At 23.5% G+C, this 13,681-nt stretch overlaps 1 protein-coding gene and 1 long non-coding RNA gene across 5 annotated transcripts in view; one reads left to right on the top strand and one right to left on the bottom strand.

Moving 5' to 3' along the window:
* LOC122861043 (homeobox protein cut) overlaps nucleotides 1-1,127 on the bottom strand; it is a 48,155-nt gene extending 47,028 nt beyond the window's left edge. Inside the window, exon 1 of one of the 3 annotated variants that reach the window (XM_044165198.1) lies at nucleotides 602-1,127. The gene's annotated coding sequence lies outside the window, so the exon portion shown is untranslated. The remainder of the gene's footprint in view (nucleotides 1-601) is intronic. The other 2 variants (XM_044165199.1, XM_044165200.1) reach the window with 2 other exon arrangements.
* A 544-nt stretch (nucleotides 1,128-1,671) lies between these two features.
* LOC122861045 overlaps nucleotides 1,672-13,681 on the top strand; it is a 124,190-nt gene continuing 112,180 nt past the window's right edge. The window contains exons 1-2 of one of the 2 annotated variants that reach the window (XR_006374461.1): nucleotides 1,672-1,873; nucleotides 5,714-5,753. This is a non-coding gene — a long non-coding RNA (uncharacterized LOC122861045). The remainder of the gene's footprint in view (nucleotides 1,874-5,713; nucleotides 5,754-13,681) is intronic. The other variant, XR_006374460.1, reaches the window with a different exon arrangement.

The following is a 13,681-nucleotide window of genomic DNA, read 5'->3' on the forward strand; positions in this document are numbered from 1 at the left end:
TTTGAAAAATCAATTGCATGAAAATTGGTTGACCACTAAAATTAAAAAATATTAATACACGCCCCGGACGTATCAAAAAAAAACTAGTGTCATATACAAAATATACAATAAATGCGGTCAAGTATCAAAAAGATTTTTCATTGTCATTTTTATTCACTGATGTTATCCTATATCTTGCATCGTATATTCATTCACACATCACACCTCATTTATTCCATTCATATTTTTATACAAAATAGGGATATTCGATTCTTTCAAATTCAATTATTCAATTTAAATAAATATATATATGTAAAAGTGCCTATGCATAACAAGTATATATACAAATTTTAATTGAAAAAATTCGGTAGTCTATTGTTGATTCATCTAACGAGATTATCTTGATTTCTAAAAAATCTTCACGATGCATACAAGTTTGTTTGTTTGTTTTTTTTTATTTAAAATTGAATTGATAAAAAAAAATTCATGTATTAAAGCAATTGTCACACATAGGGCACAATGTGTCACAAATGAAAAAAAAATTATTTTATCTATAAGAAAAGGGTCCCCCTCAATGTGTAGGTGGTTATTTTTTTCTTTTTTTTTTTTTTCTAACAATCACCTGAATATCACTGCTCTTCTTTCGTCGTCAAAATCATTTATAGATCTTGGAAAGAGTCTCTTTCATGTCATACAAAATCTATTGTATAAATAAACTCAAGACACTATTATTTATTTATTTTTTTTTATTTGTTGAATAATGAAAAAGAAAATATAAGAAAAAAAAAAAAACAACTTGAAAAGTCAGAATTTTTTTAAATAGACAAAACAATAATAGTTTTTAAATTTGTATTATTATTATTTTTTTTTTGATATATATATTTATTAATGTCACTCGCGTTTAATTTATTATTAACAGCTAAATATATATTTATTTACACACAAAAAAAAAAAAAGAAATAATTAAAATTTATATTTTTATGCATTGTTCACACACATAAAATAATAATAATATTAATAAAACACACACGATCGCGTATATTTAGAAATTGAAAAAAAAAATAGTTCAATTATTAATTAATTAAAGTGTTAAAAAATTTATTTGGAACGAGTGCGATCCTTCTAGGCCTGTGTTCTGGCCAAGACTAACGCGCTCGCGCTCACATTCAGCTCCTTGCAGCCCTCGTTTCTAGTATATATCTATAGGTATCAAATATAATACGGTCAACCCTCCATTTGGCATCGAAAAAAAAAAAACATGTATATAAAAAATAAAGAAGCACGCATTTTTGCAATACCCTTATTAAATTATTCGCTATTGTAAAATCAAAAAGTTAAATTTAATTTTTAAAATTGAGTTTTTCATTAATTTAAATGATTTATTAATTTTTTTTCTACTGGTTTTTTTATTTTACAAGTAAATCAAGATATAGTAGGAAAATTTTATCATATTAATTCTGATGATTAATTATGATTTTAATTTTTTTGGAGTAAATTTTAATTTTGGAGTAATTTTGGATTATTTTTGTGATAGTATATTTTGTGATTGCGCAGGCCGTATTGTGGCGCCACGTTTCGGATAAATATGTACAACATAAATGTTGAAACAAGAAATGCGGGGGTGATATCATCAAACCAACCCCCACCATATAAACCAGCCACCACCATTTCACTATCGTGTTAAATCCCTTCAGTGATATTCATTCGCGCTTACCTGTATGTTATATCTCTCTCTTTTTCTCTTTCTATCTTTATTTTTTATATTTTTTTTCTCTTATTATATTAAACTATTGCGCTTACTTTTTTGCGCCGATATTGGACTGTGCTATCGAATATTTTCATCGTCAATTGATATGCTGAATATTGGTGACTTTAACGTGCGATTGGAAAGAAGGTTTATCAACAATTAAATTAAATTTTCATTTGTAATTTTCAATTTTTATTTTTTTGAATTTAATTTTTTCAATAATTCAAAATTAAATGAAGTTTTTTTTTTTTATTTTTTAATTATTTTTTAATTATTTATTTGAAATTAATATTTAATTGTCTATTTTATAATTTTAGACTGAATAAATAATATATATATATGTGACTGAAATTTATCTGATAAAGAAATAATTTAATTTTTCGGTTTTTAAAATTAAATTTATGAAGAATTTTTAGATCTGTCAAATTATTATGAAAAATTAATATATGTGATTAATAATTTTGTCATTTAATTTTAAATATAAATTTATTTATTAATAGATTTATTATTTTATGAGGGAATTTAAAGTTAAACATATTTTTTTTTTTTTTTTATCTCCCGTTTTAGTGGTTGTACATAGAGAAGGGATGATATATTCTAGAAGAAAGAGCATGCGCTTAAAAATAAAAGCTCGAGCGCAGGTTTTGACCCCTCATTTCATTTCTAATACTCGAAACTCTTTTTATTTGTTTTTTTTTTTTTTTTACAGTCTATGTATTTTCACATTTTTAAATATTTTATTTTTCTATTAAATATTTCTGATATTAATTATTTCTTTTTTTATGATTTAATAAAAAATTAATGAATTTTTAAAATTTAAAAATAGAAAAATAATAGAAAAAATTATACTTTCATCTATTCGAAATATTTAAAATAATAAAATTAATTAGTATCATATTAATATTTATGAAAAAAAATAATTTTCAAAATATAATTTACCGGATGAATTGAAGAATAAAAAAATTATTTCACAGACCAAGGAAATTGAATTATTAGATTTTTTTTTTTTTTCAAGAGACAATCATATACAAAATCGAAGCGAAATCACATTCTCATTTGATGTGTATATTATGATGTACTCATTTCTTTAATTATCCATTGTTATAGAGTATTTTTTTATTTAATTTTTTCTCTTTTTTCATACCTTTTTACTTTATTTCTATATATTTTAATACAAATGTCATATACCTTTCTTTTTTCTGGCTAAAATATAAAATAAGAAACGCACTCGTGCGCGTGACAATTCACACATAATAATAAACCTCAAGTAATTTTCGCAGTGTGTTTAATAAAAAAAAACTTTATTACAAAAACTTTATAATATTAATCGTAACGACGAGTAGCAATGTAGGCCAGGATATCCATGAGATCGTATTTCGGCTTACGGTGCAACACTCGAGACAATCAGTAATCATTATTATTCCATATGTGTTTGTTTGTGTGTATGTGTATACAACAATAATCAACGATAGTCAAATATTATAATAATCAAAAACGTCATTTATTTTCCAAGAAAATTTCATTATAATTATTTTACACGAGTTGTTCTTGTTTATTTATTTATTTGTTTATTTATTTATTTATTTATTTATTATTGCATGTAAATTTTTTTTCATTGTTTTTTTGAATTTTTCAGAAAATCAATATAAACAATAATTAATAATTTCAAAATAATTTATATTTTTTAATAAATTCTTGTCAGCAAAATAAAAATATATATTAAAAAATTATTTTTCCGCTAATAATACCAGGAATTTAAATTGCAAATTTTTTAAAAAATATTATAATTTAATTATCAATATAGAAAATTCAATTTTAAAATTACAAATAAATAATAATATCAATATTTATTGATTATTAATAATATAAATTATAAAAAAAAAAAAATCTGTAAATTATTAGATTGTTTATTAAAGAATTTATTTATGTATAAAATAATAAATTTATATATAGCGGAACTAAATTGTATTAACTGGTAAATGGCAGGTGATGTTGAGCAAACATGTACATGTACATCGTGCGTTATTATAGAGCTTCCATATGATGGGAAATTGTCTGGGCATATTTAAGTAGGAATATATTTTTATATAAAATATATAGAACACAAGATAATATTATTTATTATTCCAACTAATAAATAATTATTATTCAAGTCATTCATATTAAATTTAATTGTTATTCGAAATTTTATATATAAATTATCATTCAAGTATAAAAATGGTGACCCATTAATTTTCTTGTTTAAAAGTATATACTGTATAATATAAAAGAATTTAATTTAATTTTTTTTTATTTCATATACAATAGTTACAAGAATATCATTTTAATACTCGTGAATTTCTTCTTCGATTATAAACAAAACGAAATAAAATAAAAACGGGTTCGCATCCCTTTTTTTATTTTAACTGACTTGCATTTTTTAAAAAATTTCTTTTGTCGTTATTTACAAAGTATAATCGTGCGAATAGACAAACTAGTATTACTATTTTTTCTTCTCATTGAAAAATTTGATTAAATAAATTTATTAAATTAAAATTAATACGTTGATTTAATGTATATTTATTTTTTTTATTTGTTATATTTGTTAAGATGATAATTCAATGTAGATCAGTTTTAATGATGTTGATATGATGAGAAAAAAAAAATAGCAATGGGAAAAAAAAATACAGGGATGAGACACATTCCAGCTGAAATTAATTCAGAGTAAAAAAGAAATTTAACACCTATATCTATAGTTTATATTATGCAGTTGTCGGTCCATTTGAGATCTACTCGTGCTAGGCGGTAAAAACACGTTTGTCCAATGTTTTTTTATTTTTATTTTTTCGTGCGCAATTATTATACTTTCTCATCATTACGAAATAATTATGAGAGACAGCAATAATAGTTATAGAAATAATAATATTATTACTTCATTTTCAATTGCATTAAAAATATCATTAAAAATATGGTTATTTTGTTTTTTTTTTTTTTAAATGATTATTTGCAATAGTATTGTTGACTTGTCGATAGATTGAAACTCTATAATATTTGTTCTGCCGGTAGTACAGTTTTTGTTCATCTGGCAGGTAATAATTACCGTGCTGTTTAACAAAATTTGTCATAAAATTAATAGTCATACAATTTGTTATAAAATGTTGAACATACAACAATTTTGTATTTAGTTTAATAATTTTATTATTCCACATAATACTAAAACCATATTAAATTTTCAAAATTACGAAATAAATTTTCATTATGATAATTAACAATTAAGGAACAAATTAATTCAAATTAATGCTTTGATTTATTTTTCATATTTATAATTATTAAGATTAAAATACTCTGCATTAAAATGACAGATATTATGTTTGTCATTTTCATATAATTTCATACTTTATTGTTGATGTGATTTGTTAAATATCAAGTTTAGTTATTTATCTAGTTGCAAATATTTTAGTTTATAATTCAATGATTAAAATGTTATTAAATATATTAATTATTTTAAAACGTCAGTCATGATCTCAAGATGATTAGAAAATTCATGTCATGTAGATATACCGAGGCAGAACAAGACCGAGTTTACCGATAACAGAAATTAAATTGTTGTGCAACGGTAATATTAAACTGACAATATTTATTGAGCAGCCGAACAAATATTATTAAGCAATATTATTATTAAAATTGTTGTGCAGCTAAATAAAATTTGTTCAAATACAATAAAATTCGTTGTAGCACATTTTGTTTAACAATAGAACAATTTTGTTGCAGCACAACAAAAGCGACAGGATATTTCTATTTGTTGTGCTCTCAAACAATTTTTGTCATTTTAAGAAACATTTAATTTTAAATTGAAATATGTTTATAAATTTTTTTCCAAATTAATATTCATCTCTGTGAAATAATTTAATCAAAAGTATATTTTAATTGAAATGGATATTTTTAAGTTATTTTATTTATTTTAGTTGTATTTTATAATTTTTTTTTCAAATATAATTATTGTTGCAGATGATGGAAATTTCAATGGAACAAGACGACGGTATCAAGGGTGAGTTGATAAATTTTCTAATAAATTTTTAAATTATTTGATTCAATATTTTAATTTTTTTTTTTTTAATTTTCTACAACACTTAAAGTTGTTTATAAATGTTTAATAAATAATCAATAAACACCCTAAAGAACAAAAATAATTATCAAATTAAAATATAAAAAAAAAATAAATTAATTTGCATATAATGCACGCATTGAAGAATGTATCATAGCATATAGATTTTGAAGAAGGGAATTAAATAAAAGTAAGAACGAGTATGCAAAATAGCGAACTGGTTTCAGACAATACCGTCTGATGTGTTCTCTCGTTTATTATACTAGGCCATATAGGTATAATAAGCAGTCAGTCAGTCAGTCAGTCAGTTCTTGCATATTGTCTGTTGGTGTTTCGATACGCTTTCGATTATTTCATAATTTTCATATGCTAAATAAATAGGGCTATACTAAAGTGAGAAAGATGAATTAAATTTTTAAATAAAAACATTGACAGGGAATAAAATAAAGAAAAAAAAAAAAGAATAGATATTCTAAAACGCACATTAGATATTTTATATTAAAAACCGTAACGAAGATCTGGATATTTTTCTCACGTTCATTATTATAACATAAACAAAATTCAAGATGTTAAAATAAATATTCACAAAAGAAAATTAAAACTTTTAATATATTATTTAATAAATTTGCAATGAGATTTTATTTTTACAATTTTATTTATTTTAATTTATTTCAAATGAATAATAAATTTTTAATATACAAAATGTACATTGTTAATTTAATTAAAAATAAAATAAAAAAATAAAAAATCTATATCTCAATAAAAATTAGTGTTTATATTAATTGTAAATAATTTCAAATTATAAAAAAATTTCAAGACGCGAAGAAAAAAAAAAAAAAAAAAAATTAATATCATGCAAAAATATCCTGTGGGAATACACAAGGCTATCTGTCAATCCTGGACAGGGAATTTCAAAGAGTTTCGGATTAATAGCTAGCATCCTTGATCGAGGGTATATATAAATGAATATATATGTGATGAGGATGAGTCCCATCCGGACTCGATGATGCCCACCTATAGTGAACTAGCATATGTATATATCGAGTTTTTTTTTTTATTAAATTTTTTCCTTCTTTAAAAGTATATGCGTAAGAACGGAAACCCACGGTTTGAATTGTATATGTACCGATATACAATGACAGGAAATAAGTATATATCTTGGATATGCAAATGGGGGCGCGCGTTTCGATCATCTTTGGAATAGAAGGGAGCAAACGACCAGCCCTATCTATATATATATTTTTTTTTAAATATCCAAATGTATTGCATCACTGATGCAGTGTCCGCGATATATAAATAGTAATAATAATAATAATAAATAATAAAAAAAGACAGCTTCGTCAGAATCAAGGACGAGTATAGGAAAAATAAAAAAAAGGCTTGGAAGGGTTCGAAGATGAACACATGTTTTGGACATTAGCATACCTATACATGTATATTTGTGTTTGTGTGTGCGTGTGTGTATATGTGGATAGTCAATTTGCATACGAAGAATATTTGCATCTTCAATAGATTGTATTTATGCGCTGAAGACAGGAGCAAAGGTATTCTATATATATCTGGTATCTATTGAAAGGATATTGGTATGGATAAAGGGGTGTGCAAGGGGTGCAATGTGTCTAGAGCCCTTGAGAAAAATAATAATACATTAAGGGGTTAAAATGTCTCTTAATGCTTTTATATCCCACACATCAAATTTTTTTTTTTTTTATTCTTTTATTTATTTATTTATCCTTGAATAATTTTAGATTTTTTTTTTTTTCCCATTGCAATGGAATATATTGAATTTGATGCTTTTTCATTTTTTTTTTTTTTTCTTGATGATGTTTTTTTTTTGATAAATTTTTTGATATAGATTTTTTTTTATTTATAAATAATATTTAGTGGTTTTTTTTTTTTTTAAATTTAAATTTAAAAAATTGATGAATAATTGTTGAATTAAAAAAATGATAATTATTTAAAAAATACTTTAAATAATTTTTAAAGATAAAAATTTATTGATAATTTATTATTATTTTTTTTTTTTTACTTTGAAACTTTATGAGAAATAATTATTGAATATATATAAATTTTTTTTTTCTATAAATTTCTGCATCGTCAGATATAAAAATTTTCAAGTCATTAATATGCATCATATTAAAACATGTTTGATTTTCTCATAGTTAGATATGCAATAATCGAGAGAGGGTGCATCACAAATAAATGTGACCCAAAAAAAAACATTTTTTGAGCGTAATTTAGTCCCAGAAGATCTATATGGCCATTGTATTCCTACGAATAGATCACATGTGATCCCATCGAAAAGTGTTTCTACCTGTTGTCTACTTAATATAAAACCCAAACCAAAGTACGCACTATTTGATGCGCTCAATTCTTTATATATATCCATTTTGAATAATGCATAAATTGATTGTGTATAATATACTGTGCATATCATTTTTTATTGCAAAAATTTGAGAACATTTTAGTCAACGTGTATATATATTTTTCATTTCTACCCTTTATCTGTGGTACACTGAAACAGTGCCCTACTTTATTTATTTTTTTCTACTTGGACCATATATTACTTACAAAAGTACAAATTTTAAATCGACAAACTTAGTACTATTAAAATGACAAAAAAAAAAAGAGAAAAAAAGAAAACCAATTCGTCAACCCACCAATGTTTTCTTCAACTCTTTTCATTTTTTTTTTTCTTATATATTAATAAATACATGCCATCGGTATTTTTTGTAACAAATTTTCAAATGATATATATATTTATTGCTTGAAATGCATTGGCACGTATAATACAATCACACATGTATCCCACATCACGTGGATATGGTAATTCACTGACACCGGGCGAGATATGTAAATAAGTTAGATTTTATATTTGTTATAGTCCAAAGCAAGGGGAATATATATATTCGATGGGAACTACGCAATGTCATAAGCGCCTTAGTAGCCACACAAATATATATATAGCATAATGTTGTTGCTGGTAAAAATCAAATTTATTAGTTCTTCTTTATTATTATGATAAAAATATAATTACCATACGTTAGTTTTTTTTATACATATAATATACAAATATATAAACCGGAAACTAAAAATAAAAAATATATATTGATAAAAATATTTAATTATTTAAATATTATAAAACATTTTATAAAATAAAATCAGTGGAGCAAAACACATGTGTCCATGCGCACTTCAATGAAGGTCGTTACGCTAATATGAACAGTTGAAAATTGATGGGAGGATATATACCACCTTCACAAAGTCAGAGTCAAATGATTAAAACCAAAGGAAATACTGATGATAATAATTTATTTGTTTATCATTTTAAAAAAATTTAACAAACAACTAAATAAATAAATTAATTATATCAACGTGGATTTATTTATTTTTTTTTATTTTTATATAAATTTAATTGTTTGTTTGTAATTAATGCTGGATAATTTAGAAAAATATTATTTAGCAACAGTGTTAACTATCCATCTGACAATTCAATATGACTTTTGAATATACAATCAATCACTATCACTATTTTTTAATATAAAAGATGGAAAAGTTTAACATATGGTTTTTTCATTATATAAATATATTTTTTTTTTACTTAACACAAAAATAAAAATAATATATGAATAATAAAAATTAATTAACAGCCAAATGTTGGCTATATAATACTCGATAATAATATTTTACATAATTTTTTCATCAGTTGGAAGAATTTTAAATAAATACATATGACGAAAGAGTTTGATTATGATCTTTTCATTATTATTTTTTTATTTAAAATTTTGTAAGTTTGACACGCAAGTAAAATTGACTCGATTCGATGGATATTATAAATATATATGTATATAAAATTGAAAAATTGATGAAAAATATATGCATAGATAATTTTTAATGATTATATACCAAAGAAAACATCACCTGCGTATTTTTTTGAATTTTTGAATTTAAAAATTAAAAAACTGCAACTTGAATTTGGCAAAACATAACTGGATTTTTATATGCTATATTACAATTGAATTGTAATTAAATATATATTAGTTGGTATATTTTTATTGTAAATATGTAATACAATTGTGCGTTCGTGCAAGTATGTGAATTGTAGTCCCGCAGGTAAAACACAGGGGCCCCGCACACGCAGCCAGTATCGTCACGCGTCTCTGAACAATGGCATTAATAGGCCCTGCCGAGTTATTAATTGTCGGTTGTACTTGGTATATACTGTATACAGCAATAGCCGCCGGATATGACTGTCTATACTACTACACTATTTTTTTTATTTTTTTATTTAACAAAAATTTATTTCATTTCTACAAGTTTGTATGGTTTATGGATGTATAACTTGGCAACGTTGCCACCTGTTCTTATACTTATTTGCAGCTCAACATTTTTTTTTTTTTTTTCATTTAAATAACATCAATTTAATTGTAATGAGTGATCTATTGTTTTATATTTAATACTTTATTATTTCATTGGTTCAATTTTTATTTATTTATTTTTTTTTTCTTTGTTACATGTCATTACTGTATTTATCATTTCCTCCTGATGATGATGACGCGAATATATACATATACTCGAGATTATCGTTTCCTGCGATTGACCTCGACTGACTGATGTGGCGTCAACATAAATCATTCAATAGAAACATTTTTTCACTCGACATATTTTTAATATTTATTTTTTTTTTAAATTATTGCTCGTTTTTGATTATTACTCTGCAAAAATTGAGTTTGAAAAAAAATTAAAAAGATACCAGTTTATTTTTTACAAACAAATTTATAAATATTTTTATATTGTTTAGTTTGAAAAAAAAAAAATTAATTGAGGAGTATAGAATAATAACGAAAAGAAACAAAAAATTATTTTTTATTTTTTTTTTCATCACAATATATAAGGGTGCAGGTTAAGTGACAATTGTAAATGTAAATTTGAATTGTCTAATAAACCACAGGCATTCGATGATGCACAAAATTATTGAGTATAGTGTATAACCACTAATTTTCATGAATTATTTTATTCATTTGGAATGCCGGGTATTCAAAAATTATTGCAAAAAATAATACTTAACGCAGAAGAATTAAGAATGAAGGGCCATCGACCGTCTACGCGGGTTACCAGCTGGCGTAATGATACTTAAACTTGTCTTTTTTTTTTTTGTTATTTGTTTCTTTTTTTGATCGCATATAATGTTGCTTTCTCATAAATACAAAAGAACAAATGAGAAACACTGTTAAATAAATGAAAAAAAAAATTGAAAAGTATGCCATGGGAATCATTTGACTGCTATTATGTACAAAATTAACAAATTTTTACAAAATAAAATTACATTTTTAAAGAAATAAAACAACAATAATATTCTATTCAATAATATATGAAGAAACAATAAAAATTCTATCATTTCATAAACAAATAAATTAGCTTTTATAAAAATAAATTAATTTAACGTTAATTTATACACGGAGAAAAAAAAACGACAAATATTGTTGAGAAAACAGGACAAAAATTGTCGTGCCGCACAACAAAGTAGAGGCGAAGTTGAAACTCTATAATATTTGTTCTGCCGGTAGTACAGTTTTTGTTCATCTGGCATAATAATTACCTATTTTAACAAAATTTGTCATAACAAACAAAATTAATAGACATACAACAAAATTTGTTATAAACAAAATGTTGAATTGTATTGAGTTAATAATTTTATTATTCCACATAACAAATCTAAAACCATATTAAATTTTTTTTTTTCAAAATTACAAATAAATTTTCATTATGATAATTAAAAGAAGAAGAAAAACAATTAAGAACAAATTAATTCAGAAATGCTTTGATTTATTTTCATATTTATAATTATTAAAGATTGAAAAAAAATCTAAAATGACAGATATTATGTTTGTCATTTTCATATAATTTCATACTTTATTGTTGATGTGATTTGTTGAATATCAAGTTTGGTTATTTATCTAGTTGCTCACAAATATTTTAGTTTATAATTCAATGATGAAATTTAAAACTTGACATCTTGGGATAATTAATTTATTTTAAAACGTCAGTCACACTAAAGCTGATCTAACTTAGGCTGACTTAGAAAATTCCACACAATATGTAGATATACCGAGGCACACGAACAAGATCTTACCGATAACACCGAAAATCAAATTGTTGTGCAGCACGGTAATATTGTCTTGACAATATTTATTGAGCAGCCGAACGAATATTATTAAGCAACACAACAAATATTATTGGATGGTAAAAATTGTTGTGCAGCTAAATAAAATTTGTTCAACGATACAATAAAATTTGTTGTAGCACAACAAATTTTGTTTAACGATAGAACAATTTTGTTGCAGCACAACAAAAGCGACAGGATATTCTATTTGTTGTGCTCACATTTTATCTCAGTGTAATATTATTTTTTTATTAAAAATGTATATTTTTAATTATTGAACTGTCAGATTGTTTATCGTTTTTTTTTTAAACACAAATTATCATATAATTTAAATTTTTAATTTATTTATTTATAAATATCATTGTAAATTGTGTATGTGCAACGGCTATAGAGAAATTATTATTGTGAGGTCAATGTTGTGCTTCGTGACTTCTCATTTTCTTCAAGGCCACGTATAGTATTTTATACATATATATCAAACCCTATCTACTATATATTTAAAAAAAATATATGTATACTGCATAAGGTTATAGAAATATACTCATGGAAAAATAAATAAAAATAAAGGGCTTCTGTATAATGACAAGCCACCGCAAAGTAATTTTACCGGAAAGATCTTCTCCATGTTTTTTTCATTTTTTTTATTCTTAATTTTTATTTTTATTCTTTACCCATTGCCATTACAGAATCATACTCATGTTAAATGAGAATATTCCATTATTATTATGGTATATATTTTCAGTTTAAATTTATTTATTTATATTTATTCATATTTTTCATATTTATTTGATATGCGTGCAATTTTTGTCCCTCAAACCAACGACGCTTGATTAATTATTTTTTACGACATATTTATTCCCACGGATCATTTGGTATATAGTTTTACTATGCTAAAATATTGAATTAAAATTAAATATAAAAAGATGTATCGTTCAGCCTCCATATATACAGCGTGAAAATTTTTTTAAATAATAATTAATTTATACATGTAGCTTTGAATCTAAAAACTTGAAAAATATTTTTTTAATATTTAAAAAAAAAATTATTTTTAAATTTTCTATATACTAAATATCAAAACATTTTAAAGGTTTAATAAATAATCAAGAATATTGCTTTAAAAAAATAGTTAAATATTTAATTAACACAAATTCAAATAAATTATTTAATTATAAATTTTTATCTAATTTTAAATAATAAATTAATTAATTATTTTAATATTTTATTTTATGTGTTGTCTATTGTTATATCTATTGTTGATAATAAATTTATAAATAAATATTTTTTATGTTGTTTGCGTGTTGAGTATATATAATTTTAAAATATAATATATAAATTTAGCATTGCATGATAGATGGTTTGTACCGATGGCATATTAATCCCACACAATTCAATGAGTTTTAATTAATGTATATGAAGCGTGAGGATAGAGATCGACTTCCCCTTGCAAGTTAAATCCCGGCTACCTCATAATAATGTCATAATGTGAAGGAAGGCATCAGTCACAAACGATGCATTATCCGATCTGCAACATTATATTTATATATTCCATATATCTGTGACAATGCGTGTTTTTTTTTTTTCGTAAATATAATCTTCTCAATTTTGTCAATGTACTTGAGATATTTTCCAAGGCTATAATTGTGGAGCAATTAAAAAACATAAAAATGAAAAATTATATGAAGAATCAAGTGCGTTATATTTATGGAAA

Source organism: Aphidius gifuensis, linkage group LG1 (genome assembly GCF_014905175.1).
Source record: "Aphidius gifuensis isolate YNYX2018 linkage group LG1, ASM1490517v1, whole genome shotgun sequence".
NCBI classification, from domain to species: Eukaryota; Metazoa; Arthropoda; class Insecta; order Hymenoptera; family Braconidae; genus Aphidius; species Aphidius gifuensis.